The sequence below is a fragment of the Protopterus annectens genome, chromosome 1.part0 (assembly GCF_019279795.1).
Source record: "Protopterus annectens isolate FY-2018-M chromosome 1.part0, PAN1.0, whole genome shotgun sequence".
Classification (NCBI taxonomy): Eukaryota; Metazoa; Chordata; order Ceratodontiformes; family Protopteridae; genus Protopterus; species Protopterus annectens.
Window position 1 is genome coordinate 1,256,042,727 of NC_056725.1, and position 22,487 is coordinate 1,256,065,213.

Consider the following 22,487-nt stretch of genomic DNA (forward strand, 5'->3'; position numbering starts at 1 on the left):
CCTAATATAACAATTTTATGTGCTAATTATCCATTTATCCTCTGCTGCTGCTGTGAAATAACAGCCAGTCCTTGAAATATTTCTGCCTAAGTCAAGCCAGCTGCTTGTGTATGTTGTTGTATGGTGGACCGAGGTGTAGGCAATCAAGTAAGAAGGGCGTCCAGTGTCTGAGATGTTTCACAAGTCCTGACTGCCAAAAAATGTTCCTGTCAATGCATACAATTATCATTAGAAAGCCAGAGATTAGCAGTGTAGTGCTAATGTCAGAGAGCACACATTACCCCTCCCCGCCCACCCAGTAAACAAATAATAACTTGCATGATAGTTATGCACAGAGTCCTGACTGTGTAGCTGGAAGGAAGGAGCTGTTTCTGTTCCCATCGGACACTCCCCTTGGCAGTCCCCTCAGTTAGGGAAGAAACTTGAAACTTTTTTTCTCTTTCCTACAGAAGCGTCAAGTGTATTCAGATGAGAAAGAGAGCTTAGGTGGCAAACCCTGTGTTCACTGGCTAGCTGTGCTGCAGAGGGAACCTGCAAAGATCCATTCATTTAGCTGCAGAAGAAGGGAAATCACATCAGCTGCATCGACATTTTGTTGGAACCAATGAATTTAACAGGAACACACCTTGTCTTTAGGAAAATAAATATTTGAAGGTATGTCATTACATTTAATAATGTGCATTTAGTATGAGAATATCACTTTCCAAAGAAGCCGCTCCTAGCCATGTATGTTATGCTGTTGAACGTACATGCTGCTAACTGAAGGAATCAGCAAGAAATATTCTATTCCAGTGTTGAGAAAATATCTTGGCACATCATGATACAACAGGTGACTTTTGACAGTATTAAACCTATAGAAAAGTAACGTAAAGTCGTTTGTGTATTTTGCTTCCCAGTATAACCCCATTTGAATCATAGGTCTAAACAAACCTGATTTTCACGGAAGTCCTCAGGCTTGTCTCATAATTTTCTTTTTTTTCCCTTCCTAGCAGAAAGTTTTATAGAAGTTGCGCATAAGTTGTAAGAAAACACTTGTACTAACAATGAACTCAATTGACTGCATGTATTAATTTTATTCCATAAGAGGGTTATGATTGAAATTACATTCTTCAGGCACTTTTCACTTACCTATAATCATACATCTCAACCTCTTAGCACAAGAAATCTGGACAAAGCATAGAATAATGGGGGGGGGGGGCAAGGGCCCTAAAATAGAGACACATTTTAAATAGTGTTAGTATCAGCTGAGAAAGTTGCTAGAATAATAGGATTTGTGTTAGCATGCATTTTCTGAAGGATATGAGCTATGAAACTCAAATGTATGTCATTTAGTGACTTCATTTCTCAGTGATTTGATAGAAAACCACTAATTTTATGAGTAACTGGCCAAAATATGAGAAAAAATCTGGACATTCTGCGAAAATCTGAACAATTGAGAGCTATGCCTATAATTAATTAAACAAATAAAATGCTTGGCATAACAGCAATGGCTACAGCTAACAATAATTGCAACCACTTCAACTGTAAAGTTCGTTTAATCCAGATCCTCTTATTTTATTGTTTTATGAGGTATTAGCGAACTGCTTTCTGTAGTGGAGGGTTTGATTCCCTTAGCCTTCATTTGCCTACTGCATGTCCTTGAGCAAGTCACTTAACCAGACGATGCTTTGCAGAGATTGGGAATCTGGTCTAGACTCCTCACTGGTTTGCTGATCTGTATGTCTGGTAATTACTAATGAACCTATCTATCAACCTTTTATGTGGCTAACACCAGTATTTTAAAGCACTTCGTGTTCTGTAAGTGATGTGCCTTATTATTAGCAGCTTTGTTCCATAAGTATTGTATCAGGAGCTTGGGCTGCAGCACTCACACACCAGAAATGCTAATGAGAGAAAATGGATGGTAAAAAGAAAACACCTGTAAAAGTAAATTTATCCTATTTTAGTTTGTACATTTACAAGACCCCCACCAAAAAAGTCTGTGTGGCTGTGTTTTAAGAACTGGCTGGAGTAGACAGAAAAAATCAACCATCTGCTAAAGCAAACCGTGGCTGGAATTCTTGTCTTTGTTACCAAGGTGACTGTCCTCAGACCTCTGGACAGCCTTAGCAGCAGCTTTTAGCAGGAATGTTAAGTAATGCTCTCTTTGTCTCTCCATTTCTGCAGCACACACATATAAACATGAGCCAACAATAGGTTGTCAGACTGTCTCTTTGTTCTTTGCCATAGAGTTGCAGACACCGTGGAATACAGCCATCCTAGAGGTATCTCTTTACCTTTCCACCACGTTTTTGTTAGTTTTACACCTTTAACTTTAGTCTTATTCCAAATGCAGTAGAATGGGGCGGTCTATGGTCTAGTCTTTCCAAAAGAGGACGGTTTGCCATCCAGTTTCTTTTGACCGGCTATCCATTTTGCAGTTTATGTCTTTGACAATGTAATACTACCTACCTACTAACTCCCAGGCTGTGGCTTAAATGTGTCCGCAGTGGATTAGCCCACTAGCACATCAACAAACTAACATTTAATAAACAAATACAAAACAAAACGGTAAGAGACCTTGTACTTGGTTCTGTGAGCATTTGAAGTCAGTACCCATTTGTCTCGACAGATCGTGAGGCCTTTTGCGGTACTTTCCCCCTTTTTTTCAATTTCAGTCAATTGTAATGCAGATTAGAAATTATAAAACCGTTAGATATCCGCACGCAAGGTTTCAGAACAGAATGATGCTAATTAAAGTTCAATGTAGTACAATAAATAAAGGTGTACAAAGACAGAAGGTATACAATGTAGTGTATTTTATTTGGCGAAACATTAATGGGAATTGCTATAACGTGCAGTTTTTTTAGCTGAGTTTAGCGTATGCCCCCACCCCCAATTAACAGGTGAAGAGTCACAAAAAATAACCACCAAACTCACGCCCGGAGCAGTCCGTATTTTCACAAGTCTAGAATGGGTTAGTTTTAATTCAGTGTTTGTGCGCACAATTTGGATCAGTGCCAGGGGTGTGGCTAAGATGTTCTCTTTTTTTACACCCCCCCCCCCCCGAATTGGAGTTACAGTGGAGTGTGTATACTCGGTGTAACTGTTTAATTAGTAATATAGCATGGGTACATGTTTGGGCACAGTTATCTTCGTTGTTTGGTCACTTATACGCGTTTAATTATTTATATGTTCAAAGTTCGGACATTTACTGGCCTCTTCCAGCAACGACTGGAGATCTTTATTTTTACTTCATTTAACTATATCAAAAATAAGGTGTGGCATTGTAGGATCCCATATTTTTCTATTATTTCTCAACTTTAATTTTTTCCTCTATCTCTAGGCTTCTGGCTGCATTTTTATTAGCAGACCTGTGTGCTGTAAAAGGGACAGGTAACCCACACACAAGGGTACAAAAGGACACGGTGTCGGAACACCGGCGGGGTTTAGGACCAGGAGGATACCACTGGCTAAAGGGGAAGGGAAACCCGATGAAGATAAAAGAACATTATTTTGTTTGGGTTTTAAAGTCTTGTTTAGGAGCTGTGAATATGTGGCCAGTTAAAGCAGGGGAATTGCGATGATTTTTAGGTAGTTTAAAGTAATGGAGCTAGGTTATTTGCTGTCTGTTGTAATTAATATAGATATATATTTTAACTTTTTATTTACTAATTTCTGAGAAACGAAGTGGTTGAAAATAATGCGCATCCCCCTGCCAGAGAGGGACGGAAGAACTGATTTTAGCTAAAACGTGTATAGGTTATTACAGGATCACATTTGCACTGCAAGCAGCTCGAAACTTTCGAGTCTAAGGCATACATCTAATCTGCCCAGATTTTCGCAGAATGCCCAGAGTTTCGCCTCGGATTTTTGGTGTGTTACTCATAAAATGTGTAGTTTTCTGGATTTTTGTGGCAAATCTGTGAGGTTTGAATTCACTAAATAATAAGAATTTGAGTTTCAGACTCCATACCCCTCAGACAATACGTGGTAACACAAAAGTTTTATTCTAGCAACTTTCTAAGTTTATAAAAGTATTATTTAAAAATTGTCCCTCTTTTGGGGTCTTTGCCCCCCCCCCCCCGTTATTTTTGGCTTTGTCCAGATTTTTTGGGCTAGGAGGTTGATTCGAAAGCAAGCAGAGGTATAATATTAGCGAAGGACTGACTGGCTGATTGACTCGTGGTAAATGAGCCGGTGAGAGGACCGCTTACAGTCACAACCCGAATTAATTACAAGGCGTCAGACATTAAAAATAGCATGCGGTTATAATGCATAACAAGCTCATTAGAATTACTCTGCTATTTGAAAAAAAAACAGTAATAATAACATCTCAAACAATAAACACCGCAGTTCCAGTCGTTATGCAACACCGTGAGTCATGATTTCATAATTTTGTCAAAACTCAAGGTATACAGAAAGACAAAATATAGCATAGCTACAAACCATGATATCAGAGTGACTGAAAACAACGATTGAGTGGTTCAACGGTCTGTATACAGCTAATTAGGGTTACCATTATGTCCTTCTTTGTGCAGGGCAGTCTTTATTTGGGCTATAATGGCCTATGCAAGAAAAGTTAAGAGTGACAAATGTCCTGAAAGTTTAGAGGAAAAATATTATATTACGTTTTCAAAAGTTGCATAAGACAACTATTTTGTATCGGAAACACCTAAATGTTATATGAAACAGCATAAGCAAATCAAATGCTACAAAAATAATATTTTTATATTGGCAAAAATGATATTAAGTCCTTAGTATTGGTTGTGGGTATGGCTTGTCCTGCAAAATCTCAAGTTTCTACAAAGATGTGCCACTTTAGGCGTTTGAAAAGATGGCAACCTATACGTGTGATTTCTTCAGCTGAACACTGTTACTTCTGTTGTCCCTATATCACATCTTAGAGTGCCTAGTTTTACCCTTAAAATGAATGTAGGGTTACCACCTGTCCCTCTTTGCGAAGGGCAGTCCCTCTTTGGGCAGTTGTGTCCTGCAAAAAAAAAAACTAAAAAATGGCAAACGTTCTGGCATTTTAGGCCAAAAAATATTTCCAAGTTTTCTTTAAAAGTTGCGTAAACAGTTACTGAAACACCAAAATATTATAATGAATAGCATAAGTAACTCAAATGCTACAATAATAAGCTTTTATTTTGAGAAAAAAACATGAAGTTCTGTCTTCTGCACTGGTCGCATGTATGCTTTGTCTTGCAAAATCTCACATTTCTACAAAAAATGTCCCACTTTGGGCATTTGAAAGGGTGGTAATATGCGAATAAAGTCCTTGCCTTTGCAAACGCATTCACGCGTGTGCAAATGCTTACAATTCTAATGACATTGCTCTTATTAGGTGTGAACAGAATAAGGAAGGAACGTAGGAAACGATAGTTTTCTTTTAGAGACTCACTCCTGTCTCCAAATTGAAGTTTGACGCTTCAGGCATGGATTCTGAATACTAATTATCCAAGACTCCCCTTTATACTCGAGTCCATAGCGGGATTACAAAGGGTAGAATACCGTGAGGAAGTAAAGCCTGGTATAGTCTCATAGTCCTCTTCTGTCATCTAGCGGCCATCTGTGGTATACGCGCACTTTTTTGAATTATTTTTTCAAAAGCAATTGCCAGTTGGAAGACTAAAATACAGACTTTGTTATACCAGGTAGTGGATAGTCTAATAACGAAATATTAGTCTGTAATAACTGTCTAATTGAGACCCGCGGTAGTGGTGCTGCGGTAGCGTTGCCGCCTCACAGCAAGACGTTGTCGCGTTCGATTCTCAACTAGAGCGTCGTCTGTGTGGAAGCATTACATGCGTGAATGGGCGTGCCTTCGTTGAAGGTTGTGCGTCAGGGCTAGTAACTCGGCACGTAAAAATCCACTGCTAAACATTAGCGGACCGGTGTTCCGCTGTGGCGACCCCTAACCGGGATACGCCGAAAGACATAACAACAAATAACTGTCTGATTGAAAGTTACATCTGTATATATCGGTGACAAAATGACACCGATTAAACTACATATGTATACTGATTAAGAAGAAAAGGCTCGAAATTCGAATGCGTGAGTCATCGCCTGAATATTTTTAAAGCAGCAGTTCTGTAACTGTGTGTAACTGACTTAGACAATCTACAGAGACTGAATAAACCTGTTACTACAGGGTGAAAGCTCGTCAGCAACTCCTAACTTCACTTACCTTCTTTGCTATTCAGCCACATAACTAACAACTCAATAACATGGGTTTGCAGATGGAGCCTTAGTTATTCTGGCAATGCATTGTCTACTCTATGCTGAAAAAACCCTCTACCCTCTTCAGCTGTAAGGTCTTGCACGGATAGAATGTGTCAGGAGATTTACCCTAACAGTACTGACCAGTAAAACTCAAAGTGTACTGCGGTGTCTTTCTGAACGTTAGTTAAGGCAATGCAGGAGCTGGGTAGCTTGTGCGTGTTTGGTCATCTGCTTATTTGCTGATATTTTGTTGATCCGGTTAGCCCCAGTATGCAGCGCCCATTTTCAGAAAACTCCTGAGGAGCAAATCTCCAGAAGCAATAGTATTACATAGTATATACTGACAGCAGCGGTCTTTCGTTTTTAAGACATTTTCATGCGGAGCAATAATTAAGCTCGAATGAAGTAAGACGCACATGTTAAACTCATTTCAGTTTTGAATAATGTAGATTACACGGGGTCGTAAGTATCACTCTCGTTCACAATGTATTTAGATTGATGTGATGATGGAACAATTTACTTAGGCATGCGGATCTGCACACTGAGAGGAAGTCAGTGTTGGGTTACAGTGCATTTTGACTCACTGCCTTTAGGGATGACTTTTCACACATTTGTTGGAATTTGCAATACCAGTATTCTGATGTAAAAAAAGAGTAGCTCATTTACGTCAAGTTTTGAACAAGTTCAGAATACAAATAATTCAAGACTGCAGTTCCTTTCAGGTATATGCTACTTTAGCAAATCCTCAACAGCAGGGCAGGGTTTTTTGTGTTTATGTGAAGAAGAAGGTTACATAAAGAAGAGATGCACAAGAACAGTTTTGTCAGCTCTGTCTGTGGTATAATGGCTATTATGACTCAGCTGGGCTGGTTTGGATTAGCAGCCTGGGCACTGGAGAAGCTGACCAGAAAAGATGGGAGTGAGAGTTGATTGCAGCTTATATTTCCAGTGGGAATGAAAGCAGTCCAGTCTGCTGTGAGGCTATTTGGTCTGCTGCAACACTAGCTCTTACAGTGAAGTGAGGTACAGCTCACAGTGTACTGACCAGGGATGTGTGTTTGGCTGTGCCAGGTTGCATTAAGTGGTTATCTTCCAGAGGGTTGTTTGAGAGCAGAAACATCCTCCTGGTAGAAAGGCACAGCAAGCCCTTATGCAAGCAAGCACTTATAGGTTCATAGGTAAGGTACTAGGCTATCGGCCTTGGGGCCTATATAAGCCTAGCCAAAAAGGTTCCTGGGCTTTTGCCACCTAAGAAAATAGTTTTTCTGTGCCCCTGCCAAAACGCTGTATTACCATCATGCATTTCACTGCCAAGTCTTGAACCCAGAACCCTGTGCACTACAGTCAGAGCAACATACCACTATGCCAAATCAGCTACTTTTGCATCAACTACCTGGGGGTGGGGATCTTAGGCCGTCACCAGAAAACCTTTGATTTGCTACTTGGATAGCGGTCTTCTGTGGTTGGCTTGGTTGACACTCAGTGCAGATCAAATGCGTTGATCAGTTATAACAGGGCTGATGCTTGACAAGCAATGCGGATAAAACCACAGTTTAAATAGCCCTGTTTTCCAGCTTCATCCAGTTAAATCTCTTCAGAGCTTCATAGCGATCGCCGATTATACAAGATGGTGGTAATTTATTTGCAGATCATAGTATTTTTTCATCACATTGCATCCATTCCATCCAAGCTCTGGTATAGTTTGTTCATAATACCATCAAAAACTAAGGATCCCTACTATAGTTTAGGATACATTTTGTACTTCCTAGCATGTATAATGCAGTTTTTCACCAGTTTCCATTGTAATCTATATAACCACACTTAAGGTTTTTTTTTTAATAATAACTTTTGTTGTAATGTCAGTATTCAATGTAAAAAATTAATTATTATGTATTTATTTATTTATGCCACAGATGAAAGCCTAAGGGCCAAAAGTACAGAGTCTGACATCACCAATGGATCCTTCCCTTCATTCTCTTTTCAGGGGGACACGGGTGGTAGTCATACTGATTATGGAAAATTTGGCCAGGGCACCAGGAACTTCCTATACATTTTTCAGTGTCATTTCCATCTGAGCTACCGCCAACTCAGGCAGATGGGGCCTCAGCTTAACATCTCATCCAGAGGATGTTTTAGTAGTAGTAGTAATAATAATAATAATATTATTACTGTTGTTATTATTGCTATTATTTTTGATAATGCCTATATATTTGCAGGTGACTACCACCTTAATAATCATGGGTGTCACACCAATACTGCATTCTGACAAGGGCTTTGACTTTGACTGCAATGTTAGCAACCTTTTAATTGCCCATAAAACATAATCTTAACTTTTATTTTTATTTAGTATCAGTTCTGAAGTTGCCACTCCTTGACATGTTGCTCAGATCTGAGCATGTTTAAATGAATGACAAGTACTCCTAACATATTAGGCAGCACTGGGCTACAAAGCCTCACATACAACATGCATTTCTTTTGAATTGTTACAGAACTGCCATACACATGAAACACACACAATAAATACATAAATTCCTTCTCTAGCATATAAGAATTGTATGGAAATGGTTGAACATGTGTTTTTCCCATTTTTGTTAATGTTTACTTAAAATGCACAATTAACCCTAAATAATGATTTTCTTTATTTTAATACTTTGGTTTTGCAGCAATTGTCAGGAGGGGAGTGGTTTTAAGTCCTCTCAGAGTTTTATGATTTCTCTTTTTCTATTCTGTTGTTTTTATAGTATTTACAAGAAGGGGTACAGCCCCCTTACCCTCATACCACCTGCCAGTTCTAAACACTTATTTGATTGGATTGTGTGGTCCAGCATCAGTGGTTCCTCACTTAATTGTAAGATACCACAAAATATGCAGTATAAAAACAAAAACTGAAATGGGCTTCAAAACATCATGTGTGGTTTTGTTTAATAACTTTGTTTTACTGAACATTCCATGAATCTGTAAGGGGAAGGGCACCCCATCTCCTTAAGCACCATAATTTATGTCTGTGGAGTCTTTGTCAAGAGCTATGCCATGGGTTGCTGCACACGATTGTTTATCGTACAGCTATGTATCAGTTGTTTATTTTTCTGCAGGGTACTACATATTAATTTTCACACAGATAATTTATGTCTGTGCAGTCCTTGTCAAGGGCTATGCCATGGGCTGCTGCACACGACTGTTTATCGTGAAGCCCTATATCAGTTGTTTATTTTCCTGCAGGGTACTATATATTTAATTTTCACACAGATCAGTATTTTACTTCAGCTGTCATACAGGCAGGCACGAAGGTTGCTTGACCCCAGCCATCCATGGGATCACCAGCTTACCTTATAGCCTATTTCCTACTGAGTGGCTCACCAATCTCCTACCACCGAGTGTCACAACTGGAAGTCTGACATCCAAAAGTACAGAGCTGACACCACAACTGAATCCTGTCCTCCAACCAGTTGTCAACCGAATGATCACCATTACCCCACCACTGCCACTCCCCCAATTTGTTTGAGGGTCTGTAAGGACTCCCTCATTAATATGGACAGCCAGGCATTTCTAATGGTCCTTAGCAATACCTTCAAGTACTATGCCTTCCCAATGTGTATGCATGCTGTTACACATGTGCTGCTGAAGCTACAATTGACAATGCCAAACTCACACCTGCAGTTTGTTGTATTTTGGTGCCATGTAAGCCTCAACTTACATGACAGCAACTAGCCAGCCAAAATCACCTCTCTCACCTCCCTTGGATGAGTAACTGTTGACTCCCTTCCCCCATCAAGTTCTTCCATCATCCAAGCCACTACTTGAACTCAGGTCATCTGGGTCATAGTTAGGGAGGCTAAATCCCTCTCTGCCATATAGCCAGGTAGCCATAGCCAGTCTTACCCTCTCTTTCCCATTATAAGGAGAACAAAGTGACAAAGCTTTTCAGAAAGATCCTTTGTCTCATCGCATTTAGAACTTTGGGCAAGTACATTATTTTAAATGTAAAAAAAAAGAAAAAAAAAAGAAACAAGGGTTGAATCCAAGGAGAAATGGGGTCCCAAACTGTGAATGCACTATGTTCCAATATTACAGTTTGGAAAATGGGTAAGAAAACATTTACACTATATAAACTATGGCAAATAGGTCACATTACAATAAGAACATCAGTTGTACTTTTTCCAAATGTCTAGTCTTTGCAGGGCTGCTTCTCTTCCTGGATGCCTGTTTTCTTTTCTCTACATTAGCTTATAAGATTATTACTTCCTGAAATATTAAGCCAAAGGAGTAATGATAGCTGGGGAAAGCTTTAGCTTATTTGTTGGTGATATTCTTAAAGAGCCATGTGTTAAAGCATTTTTAATGTTCAGAGGTAATGCATGCATGTATGTGAGTATGTATGCATAATGATGCTTTAAACAGGAACTTTTTATAAATATTGTTGTATACAGATGTCTATGTTTCATATGGGCCTTTCTGGACAGACTTCTTTCTGCATCTAATCAGGAACCTTTATTTTGTTATTTAATGGCAATAAGTCCAAATAATACTGTATCTGATGTGTAACAGTTGAAATGTCGGGACCCACTAGAGTGAGTCCCAAAATGACACTGAATTGCCAAAGGAACATACTTACATATACGAAGTCCAAGATGCCCTTTCATGGAATACTCCCTTTTCTCCAAGGTATAGCGATATCATAGTTGGTATATATAAGTTGGGGGATATAGGGGGCTTGCCCCCCAAAGAAGAAGAGTGATTTTCCACTCTTCTCTGGGTTTTCAGTCTTTTTTTTTTTGGCTTTTTGCCACTTGGCATTTTGAGTGCTAACATGTTAATATGGAGCTGTCCTCACTCCTTACCTTTCCATTTCTTTGTGGCTTTGAAGAGTTAGAAGCAATGGTCCTAATATGGTACATAAGTAAATGTACACTATTTTTCTGCAGTTGCAGTGCAAAGCTGTCTTTCCGACTACCATGCAATCTGCTTAGATGTAATTGCTAATGCTACCAATGTCCTTCTTACTACAGCCTATTCTACATAGCCATAATTGTTAATGCTACAAATATATTTCTATGTTTTCCTGAACATGTGTTTTTATACTTAATGTACCCTTTTGCTTTCTGGCTGAGTAGAAGCAGTAGGTCAGAATGTGGAAGCAATGGTTTGATTGTACCTGAAGATACCTGTGCTTTTTCAACACCTTTATTAAATTATAATTGAAGACATAGGCACACATAAAAGAAAACCAACCATGTTAACATTAATTTACATACATACATTATAAACTACATTTATATTTATTTCTTTACAACTCTCATTTAGTCCAACATTACATCAATTGCTATATTCATGCTTTTCCTTAAACCTCACTGTTCCTCCAGAACTTTATTCTGCATGTATTGTTCCTACAATTTCCATTTGTTTCTACGTAATTTGCCCCTTCCCTTTTCTAAAGACCCCTGTTCCAGTTTTTATCTCTTTAATTATATTCAGTACCTCAAATACAGTTGGTTTAGACTCTGATTTCCATTTTTTCAAGTAATTACTTTTTTGGCAACCAACAGAATTAAGCTTAATAAGGCCTTAATGTGTTTAGGCAATTTACATCATGTGTGTCCCAGCTCAAAATAATGAGTTCCTTAGTTACAGCCATTTATTCCCCCACTATTTCTGACAGAGTACTGTTTAGGGAATTTTTAAAATCTGCCAACTTACTATATTCCCAAAAAAACATGTTTCCATTTACCACTTTCTTCCTCATTATATCTCCAACATTTGCTCTCTTGTTTTTTGTTCTTCTTTCGGCTTTTCCCAGTTAGGGGTCGCCACAGAGGAACTCCGGTCTGCTAATGATTGGCAGTAGATTTTTACAGTGCCGAGGTGCCAGCCCGACACCCAACCTTCAATGAAGGCACGCCCATTCATGCATGTCTTTCGAATGCCACTCGACCGCGGGGAGGACATGCAGGCTCCACACAGAAGACACTCCAGCCGAGAATCGAACGGGAGAACCTCTTGCTGTGAGGCAACAATGCTACCGCTGCACCACCATGCCTCTACCTGAGGAAAAATTATTTGAAGTCTGCCTGAGGTATAAACATACCTATGCAAACACTTTCAAGCAAAGATCCTAAACCTTCTGGGCTTTGTTGCATACTTGGGAGCATACATTAGATAGCTGCATGGTTTTAAACCAATTTCAAGCATATTATGCATATTGAAGTATAAGATAGATTGTGCATTATCTGATCATATTTTTTGTTTTCCAGAGGTTACTCTCCATAGTTTTAGCTTTGTCTGCTTATGTGTTTAAACCAAGTATTTTATCAGGAAAGGCACTCTGATCAGGGCTGAACAGGTATTCAAACTTTCTGTGAAATTTCTCATAGGTTTCACTTGTAAACAATCAGCCAAGACATTTATAGTCATGTCTTGATGTGGCTTTAATAGAAAAGGTGTGTCTGAACTCTGATATATTACTAGCCAGAAGTGTGATATGTTCTCTTGTGTTACAGGGTATATATTCATCTCAACACAGTCAGAAACAATGTAAATACAGATAATCTGTGTGAAATGTATAGTAAGATAAAACTAGAGTTACAAGCACTGCATTCAGCTAATCAGAAACGGAGTCCAAGAAGTGTTATATAGATGTTCTAACAAACAATGGAGTAATCCCATGCAGGAGCATACAGACTGGGTAAAGCTCTGCCAAGGGTAGGTGAGGAAGTGAAAAGATGATTCTTAGTAGATAACAAAAACAAAACCACTCGTAGTCTTATTCGACTAGTAAAGGACAGCTGAATTGATTAGGTTGAATGATTCTTAACTCATACAACCTCTCACAAATGGTCAGTACTGGTACTAGATGTAACTCCAACAAAAACACCGTAATAGATGTGCTTGTTAACAACTTTCCAAATAAACTAGCTAACTTTCATGCTATCCTAAATGTCCTCAGTGACCACAACCCCATTCTTTCACCTTGGACATTTAAAACCCCCAAACGTGCCCACCCTACATACATTATGTCTTTCTCTTTTCCAGACAATGTTGACCGTACTCTTGAAATAAACTGCTCTTAGTAGGCTGGACAGGAGTTTACTCATGCTCAGTTATCATCTATGCTTATCATTATTTTAGAACATTCTAATCTCTATACACAAAAAGCTTCGTCTAACATAATACGTAAAATCAAATAGTACTGCACATATTCCTTGGGTACACCTACACTAAAGTCAATAATCAAACACAGAATATAACTTAAAAAGATTGTAAAAGAGATTTGTGTAATAATACCAAATTCCTGTCATTTCAACAATTGAAATGTTCTGTTCATTGAAAAAACAAAGGTAGTCAAAACATAGTACTTTAGGATACTCCAAACAACTCACATTGGAAACCCAAAGAATATTGCAATGCTATGCAATCTCTTAGCAGCAACAAAATGTTTTCAAAGTCATAAGCTACTACACATGTCTCACCTAGCCTAGTTGATGCCATCAGTAGTGATATCATTTCCCCCAAAGCACCCATTCCCATCTCTGTACTACCGCTAACAATACAATTAGACACTCCCTTTGAGCAAAGTACCAAATTACCCTCCATTTTATTTTGAAACTCTATCCTGTAAATCTGGCAAGAAGCCTCTTATATTGTTCAGTTGCAAATAATGTAATGTTTTACTACATGCATCCCAAGTTATTCAATATTAAACCTAAGATTTTCTCCAAAACTTTAGCACATATTTTTACTTATTTGCCAGCATTAAATACACACACTTATTAGCATCCCTCAACCTAAAGTTTCACATGCTAACGCTGCTTCTGATTACAGGCTTGTTGTAAACATGTCCACTAAACAAAATATTGGAAAACGGATATTCAAGCACATACTTGAATAGATTCAGGAATAAAATTTACTCATTGATAGTCATCATGGTTTCTGTCTAAAATATGTTCACAGACTGCAGTCTTCATTCTTAACTCAGATATTTACTCAAGTATAGAAAAATTCCAACTAACTTACAAAGCAAAGAGTAAAAAGGTCACACAGACAAACCAATTAGTAACAACTACAAAAGTAGAGTTTTCACTGTCTGATACCTTAAACCTTCTGTAATAGAGAACCATGGAGATATGCAAATGACATAAGTACATCAACTGTTACAGAAACATTCTGAATGTCCCTGACTTCTTACTTTTAAGTCTTTATGGATAAATTCAGGCAAACACCACTGTTAACATGCACATTTCAACCTTCTTACGACCTCCATAGCTAGCATAAGTGAAACACTTGCCTGTAATTTAGGAACACAGGGTCTGTCACCCAGCTGATATTTATAATCATTAAGATGTCTGGAAAATAACCCAACTAACATCCAAAACAAAGAGTAAAAAGGTCACACAGACAAAACAATTAGTAAAAACTGTAAGAAAAAAAACTAGCCAAGCTAGAGTTTTCACTGTGTGATAACTTAAACCTCCTGCAAGCGAGGCCCATGGGGTATATGCAAATGAACCCTTAAGGACATCAACTGTTTTAGTAATATAGAAAAAAACAAAGAAAATCAGCAATTGTTACAGCCAGCAAACTTGCAAGCAGGAACCAGCTGCTATGCTAACAAATGTAAAATCCACCAGTACTTGACAATAGAAGTGCTTTATTCATAGAATAAATCCAATAAAATCCAGATGAAATGTAGATAAGTGCTTTCGTTGCAAAAATATATATAGTTACAAGGAACTTCATCAGATATAGCTAATAGTTACACTGCTGTTTAAAATGGTGCTTTTTTTCATATCATCAAAGTTAAAACAGTAAACATTAAGCACCAATCAATCAGCAATGTACACAACACACTTCCCCCCTTTTTTTACACACCTATAGCAAGACAGAATACCACTGCTAAAAAGCAAAAGTGGTATATTTAACCTTAAAAAGTTATAAAAACTTTGTAAATGCATACAAGAAATATCTATCAAGTGATTTTTAACTTCAAAACACTATTAATTGAGACAGACAGGACTTGGCATTTAAACTGAGCTGCCAAGACAGTTCTGCTTTTTCCAGCATTACTGGCCAAGGTCTGCCCCTAGTTGTTTTCTGAACACACTCCAATACTACAAATTTGAGGCCATGTCCACAAGTCACTGTATTATGTTTTGCTAAAGCATTCATCTCTTGGTTGTCCCTAATACTTCTGATGTGCAATGAATGAATATGCTGTTTCAAATTTCGTTCGTTTTTTGCTATGTAAAAAACAGTACATTGATGGCAAACAGTACAATAAACAACCCTGTCAGAGTCACAACAATATTTCCCTAGAACCTTTACTTTAAGACCATTAATTAGTACTTCACTTGTTTCCAGAATATATGAGCAACATTTACATTTCCCACATTTGTACATATAGCCACATTGTTTGGGGACAGTTGAGTTTTCAAAATAATCTTTTAAGTTACATCCCTTTTTATATACACAGATGGGTCCATCTCCTACATATTGTCTAACTTCCCTATCCACTTCAAGAAGCTCCAGTTTTTGTTCAGGATGTTTTTTATGGCCCAACTATTAGGGAAAAAGTGGTTATGAATGCCGGCGCAGTAGCTATGTTATTACTAGTTCCCACAACTACCTCCTCATTGTTTATAGCCTCAATTTGCACTTGTTTCACAGACTGTGGTTCTTCCTCCATAATTCGTGGTACAGATGCTGTACCTAAAATTGGTTGAAAATGATCATATTGCCTCTTTCTAATAATTTCATCCATAATTTCCACCACAAAATTCATGGGATACCCACGGCGTAGAAGCATGTTCTTCAGTTTGTCACATTCTGCCAAAAGAGCTTCCCACATAGACACCATCCGGGATGCTCAAACAAATAGGCATTTCACCACAGCTCCTTTTTTTTGTGGGAAAGGGTGGTTACTATCGAAATGGAGTAGACTGTTGGAATAAGTTTCCTTGCGGCAAATTTCTGCAACGAATCTGTTATTAATTACATCTTTCATACTCATTACATCTAAATAGGGAATTTTTCCATAGTCAATTTGGTGAGTAAACTTTAAAAATGATGTTGTTCCATTTATATATTCTAGAAATTTGTTTACTTCATCACCAGGCCCATCCCATAAAGTAAAGATATCATCCAGGAAACTAATGTATGTGTGACAAAAGGTGTAAAACTGGGAATTAACTAAATAACGCTTTTCTCACTCTAGCATAACAATATTTGCGTATAGTCCCCCACACAAAGATCCCATCACCACAACCTCTACTTGAAGGTAATATTCCTTCTCAAATAAGATAAAATTACATTTCAGCACCATGTCAAGTAGTTGCTCAAACATGTTTATTTTATCCTGTGCTATACCTTTCCTCTCAAATATTCAGAGAACCATTCTTCCCCCAAATCGTGGCATCCTTCCATCCGTCCTTGACATCAATTATGAATAAATAGTTTGTTTCAAAAATAACATTATTCATTCTTTTTTAAAAATCCCAAGAATCTTTACAGACATTCGGTTCTTCCATAACATATTTCTTAAGATGTAAGTCAAGGAATATGGTAAGGGTGTGTGTGATTGAACCTCTTGCATCCACAATCGGGTGCATTGGTGGTTGGGCCACATCTTCATGTATCTTAGACACACCAAATATTGCTGAACCGGATGTTTCTAGTTATTTCGATGTTCAGATTCTTCTTTACTTAAAGTTTCAATTTGTTATTGTCCCTTATGACCAACTCCATGTATTCTAGCCCAAATCTATCAAAATGTGCTAGAATGTCTTTATGTAATGGGGGGTTAACCATAATGCCTGCCGGATAATGCCAACCAAGCAAACCTTTCGGAATCATTTTCTTACGGATGCACTCAGTAAAATGAACATTGTCCATTTGCAATTTTTTTAAAATTTTATGTAGTATATATTCTAATTAATTTAGTTTGTCAGAAATAGAATTATCTATCCCTCTGTTCACGTTGTCAAATGTTGTCCCACGTTGCAGCCATTCAGCTAACAAGGGTCTTAGTTTTGTTCACTTACACCATTGCCATTTGGACATGTATTAGCTTCCATTGAAAAAGGTCTTCTCAAAAAGGTGCTTACTGAGTTGCTAGAGTTAATAGATCCAGTTGCCAGATTGCCACTATCATTGTCACCATCATTTTGCTGTAAATCAGAAATGGGGTGTGTAGAGAGTTGATAAAGAGAAGTCTGTTCTAAATGATCCAACCATTTGTTTAGCTGCTGAATTAAAATCGTCAGTTCTCCTAATAAATCACCTTGTGATTGAGACAAGTTCCCTTGAGTAGATTCCATCTGCAAAGAAACTTTAAGTAAAGAAGCATCTCAACTGGACATAGAAATAACTAGAAACCCCCAGTTCAGCAATAATGAGTTTGAATGCAATCGGATCTTTAAATCCATCGATGAACATATGGCTATTATCAAGCAAAGAAAGATCAAAAACTTGAGAGGGAAGAGCAAGCATATAAGACTCATACAGCTTACCCCCTTTCTGGTTTAAAAGCCCACATTTGCGCTTGTTTCCCACCTTTCCTATAACTAGTCTAGTCCAGATACAGATTTGCTGTATCCAAGACTGTTTGCAAGCTTCTGAGTCCCCCCTAAGCCTCTATGTGTCAGAGGGAAGCCTTCTAGCTTGTCAGTGGGAGTGGTAAGCACTAGGTAGCCTATCTACCACAAGAGGAGTGGTTTCTGGACCAGAATTTGTAGTTTATTGGCCGTTTGAGCAGTTTTTCCATGTCTTTCAACTTTCTGGTTTAAAAGCCTGCGTTGAGCTTGTTTCCCGCCTTTGCTGTAACTAGTCTAGTCCAGATACAGATTTGCTGCATCCAGTGCTGTTTGTAAGTTTCTGAGAGATGCCAAAGTCTGCTCTTCAGTTTTTCCCTTAGATCTGCTAGTTCTCTCCTTTCTTCTCCTGTACTTTTACTAGCTTATTAGTTTAGCACTTTACCATACCAGACTTCTTGTAGAAATTATTGTAGCACACAAAAGTGCTACCAGCAGTAAACGTTCTACAAGGAAACAGCTCCAGTACTTATTATTAATGCCCACCCCTCCAGGCATGTCTAAAGGTCAGTTCCCTGTGCTTTCTCCTATTAACCTGGAGAACTTGGGCATCCTGAGGCAATGAAGCAACTGTCTCATGTACGCCGATAACCCTGTCCTCTTGCCTCCCAACACTCAGACTTGAGAGAGATGCACTTATATATCCAAATTGGAAGCCACGCACTCTCCAGCCAAGACCAGAATAGCTGGTCAAGAGGAGAAGGTCAACACTTGCACCACACCACATGGAACAAATAGCCCTCCAGAACACACATCAGCACTGCCTTCACATAAAAACACAAATCACGCACCCACCTTCGCAGAGGCTCTCAATAAAAATGTACCCAAACAGCAGAGACCTCCATGGCAGAAATGCACTTGACCACCATAACACAACACTAATCATGAGACACATAACTCTCCTAAACAGTGTACCACTCAACCAAAGCCCCTAAGGCAAAACAGCATGCCCAGCACACTAGTCATAGGTGACTCAGTAGTGAGGCACACTGATGTCCTACTCACTAGGCTGAATAAGGAGAAAGTAACAGTCAGCTGCCTGTCAGGTGCCAGGATCTGCCACATAATGCACTCACTCAGGTCCCTCAACAACAGGTACAAATATGACTCTGTCATTGTACATGTTGGTGTGAATGACCTGAGATGTACCTCCATGGACTACATGAAAAGAGACACGGAGGAGTTCTCGGATTATGTAGCCCAGGTGAGTACAACCCTAGTCCTGAGCAGCATCCTACCATCACCCAGAATAATACCACAGTACAAACAGAAAATGATTGATTTCAACAATTGGCTAAGTTTCTGTTATGACATGGTTGACAGACCTCGATGCTTTGCCAGAGATGGCTTGCATCTGTCACCCCTGGGCTTCCAGATACTGGCCATGGCCCTTGCCACCCTTATAGTGCCTTCTTTAGCTGGTGTTCAAAAGACCAAATTACCACCATAACAGCTACAAACAAATGCAGTCTGCGGGTCATGCTGCTCAATGCTAGAAGTCTAAATCTCAAAATGCACTCACTCGAAGCACTCCTTAAAATGGAGAACATCGACATTTGTGCTGTAACAGAGACCTGGTTCAAGGCAGCAGAAAGCACTCCTGCACTACCAGGCTATAACTCATTCCACACCTTTCGGCCCCAGAACTTGGACTGGAGCTCCAAAGGCAGTGGTGTTTTAATATTCATAAAGGATGCACACACCTCCAGACTGGTAGCCCAACATAACGCATCAGAGATACTTCAAGTGCAGCTAACAGTGGGTAAGACAGCGATTCAGGTTGTAGCCTGTTATAGGTCCCCAACCATGTCCCAAGACACTCACTCCACTTTCCTAAGCACTCTGGAGAATATTAGGGTCCAACCTAACACTCTCATACTGGGCGACTTCAACTACCCCTCCATTAACTGGGAAAACTACTCATGTACCAATACACTTGCCCGACGTTTCCTGGAATTCATTAATTCCAATGCCCTGGACCAGCTTGTTCTTACCCCAACTAGAGGTAGAAACATCCTTGACCTGGTCATTACTAACATGGGCAACTGTTGCTCTACACCAATAGTCAGCTCCTCCCTGGTTAGATCTGACCATAAACTAATCACCCTGGAAATACACATCCCTCCCACTCCCCACCCCGCAAAGGTAACCACCATGAAAAACTTCTCCAAAGCTAACTTTGGGCTCCTAAGAACAGAGGTGGCTACCTTCACGGCACCCATGCAAATGGAGAATACTTGAATGATCGCTGAATCATTCAACAATGCACTCTATGAACACATACACAAGTACATGGATCTCGCCATACCCAATAGAACCAAGACACTCCAAAAAAGGAAGCCAATCTGATATTCCCCTGCCATAAACAAACTCTACAACAGAAGGAGGAAACTGATGCGGAATAAGGTGAAGTCCCAAGACTGGAAAAACTCCCTTGTCAGCCTCAACAAAAAGTTGAGATACCTTATCAAATCCTCTAAAGCTAGCTATGAAAACAGAATTGCAGCAGATAGTAAAGGCAACCACAAGACCTTCTATAGTTATGTAAAGAACCTCCACGTCAATACCCAGATTTGCTCTGAGCTACTGTACAATGATACCTCCTATACCGAGCCAACAGATATTGCCAATATACTGGCCCAACAAATTCAGTGCTAACTTTACCCCTCTCTCCCCCACCAAAGGACCAATCACAATACCAGTAAATTGCCAGGCACCCAGTATTACTGCTGCACAGGTTACAATAGCACTGTCCAAGGCCAAGAATACAGCTTCTATGGGACCTGACATTATCTCTGGCTGCGTTCTTCATGAACTACAGAGTGAACTGGCACCTCACCTGTGTGTCATGTTCAATCACAGTCTCACCTCAGGCTTTTTCCCTACTGAATGACACACTGCTATAGTAATCCCTTTCCACAAAGGAGGAGTGACTACAGACCCTGGGAACTATCTCCCCATTAGCCTGACAAGTCTGATATGCAAAGCTATGGAATGCATCATCATGGACCTAATAAACAAGGATATAGGGAATCTCCAAACTCTGGATCCCACACAGTTTGGTTTTGTGAAGGGTAATTCATGCCTGCTTAACTTGGTTGACTTCTTTGAGTCAGTCACCAGAGCTGTGGATGAAGGCAAGGTGGTTCATACAGCCTACCTTGATCTGGCCAAGGCCTTTGATACCATTCCCCACTCAGGAATCATAGAAAAACTCACTAAGCTAGGCATCAACCCCTATATCACTAGGTGGGTTGCAAACTGGCTCTCAGAACCCAAAGTGTGAAAGTAACTGACTCCAAGTCAGACTGCCAACCATTCACAAGTGGAGTTCCACAGGGATCAGTCCTGGGTTCTCTCTTGTTTGGTATCTACTTCTCAGAAGTCCAGGTCAACATGCTGGGACTCAGGATGACAAAGTTCGCAGGCAAATGCAAGTTTGGAGCCTTAATTAACTTCCCAAGTGATGTTGACATCCTACAGAAAGGCCTCACTGAGACCAGTGACTGGTGTCAGAACCATGGCCTTAAGCTCAATGCCAAAAAAGGTGTCATCTTCCCCTTTGGGAAAAATCCAGTTCCCATGCACTACAACATCAATGGTAGTCCACTGAACACAGGAGTTATAAGAGATCTGAGAACACAGGTTGACAGCAACCTCTCTTTTGACCACCACAATTCCACTGTGGTCAGAAAGTCATTCTATGTGGCACATCTCATTACTAAGGGTTTTACATCCAGGAAGAAAGAGGTCATTGTCTCCCTCTGCTCTTCCCTCATTAGGCCAATCATCGAGTACAATGCCCCATTTGGCATGTACCTCACTAGACACCTGCAACAACTGGAGAGGCCACAAAAGTACCTCAGAAAGAGGATCTTAGGCCTTAAACACTTGTCCTATATGGACAGACTCAAAAGACTCCAACTATTCTCTGTCTCATATCGCCTACTTAGAGGCGATCTCTACTTGACTTACAAAGCCATGTCTGACCCAGCTCTGTTAGGAATGCTACATTTAAATAAATCCCAATCCCTCTGCACCACACGCTCCAGAGACCTCAACCTCATTACCACACACCACAGAACATGCTGGAGGGACAGGCTCATAACCCAGAGACTGTCCATGCTATGGAATAGACTTCCCATACATGTCAAACAGAGCACCTCACTGGCCCTCTTCAAGATAAATCTTGATGAGTGGATGGGAAATAGAAAATACACCCCGGGGATCACTCCAGTGGCTCTACTCGACAGAGGCACTGGAAACTAAGGTCAGGTGGCACAATGCCAGGGTAATCCTATGGGCTAGGCTTGTAAAGGCTCCAGAGCCATTAGCCTAGTGCACACCTATGAACCTATTGATATTAGGGCCTTAGCATCTGAAACACAGAAGGTGAGAAAGAATAATTTAAACCAGGCAGAAATTCAGGACCTCAAACCTCTTACACAGACAGTGAGTATTAGAATAATAAAACCAGACAAAGGAGGGGGCATAGTAGTTATGAATAAAACTGATTATGTGAACAAGATGAGGGTCATTTTGGATGGCCACACTTATCAAAAAAGTTCTCTAAATGAAGTGAATGGCATGTATAGGAGAATCAATGTTTTTACAAGACCTATTTATTGAGGGCTCTATATCCATCGATTAACTCAATGACTTGACAATGCTCTACCCAAAAATACCTGTAATATTTGGCGC

At 39.5% G+C, this 22,487-nt stretch overlaps 1 protein-coding gene across 2 annotated transcripts in view; it reads left to right on the top strand.

Moving 5' to 3' along the window:
* The first annotated feature begins 370 nt into the window (after nucleotides 1-370).
* Nucleotides 371-22,487, top strand: part of PRSS35 (serine protease 35) — a 130,242-nt gene continuing 108,125 nt past the window's right edge. Inside the window, exon 1 of one of the 2 annotated variants that reach the window (XM_044066016.1) lies at nucleotides 371-654. The gene's annotated coding sequence lies outside the window, so the exon portion shown is untranslated. The remainder of the gene's footprint in view (nucleotides 655-22,487) is intronic. The other variant, XM_044066024.1, reaches the window with a different exon arrangement.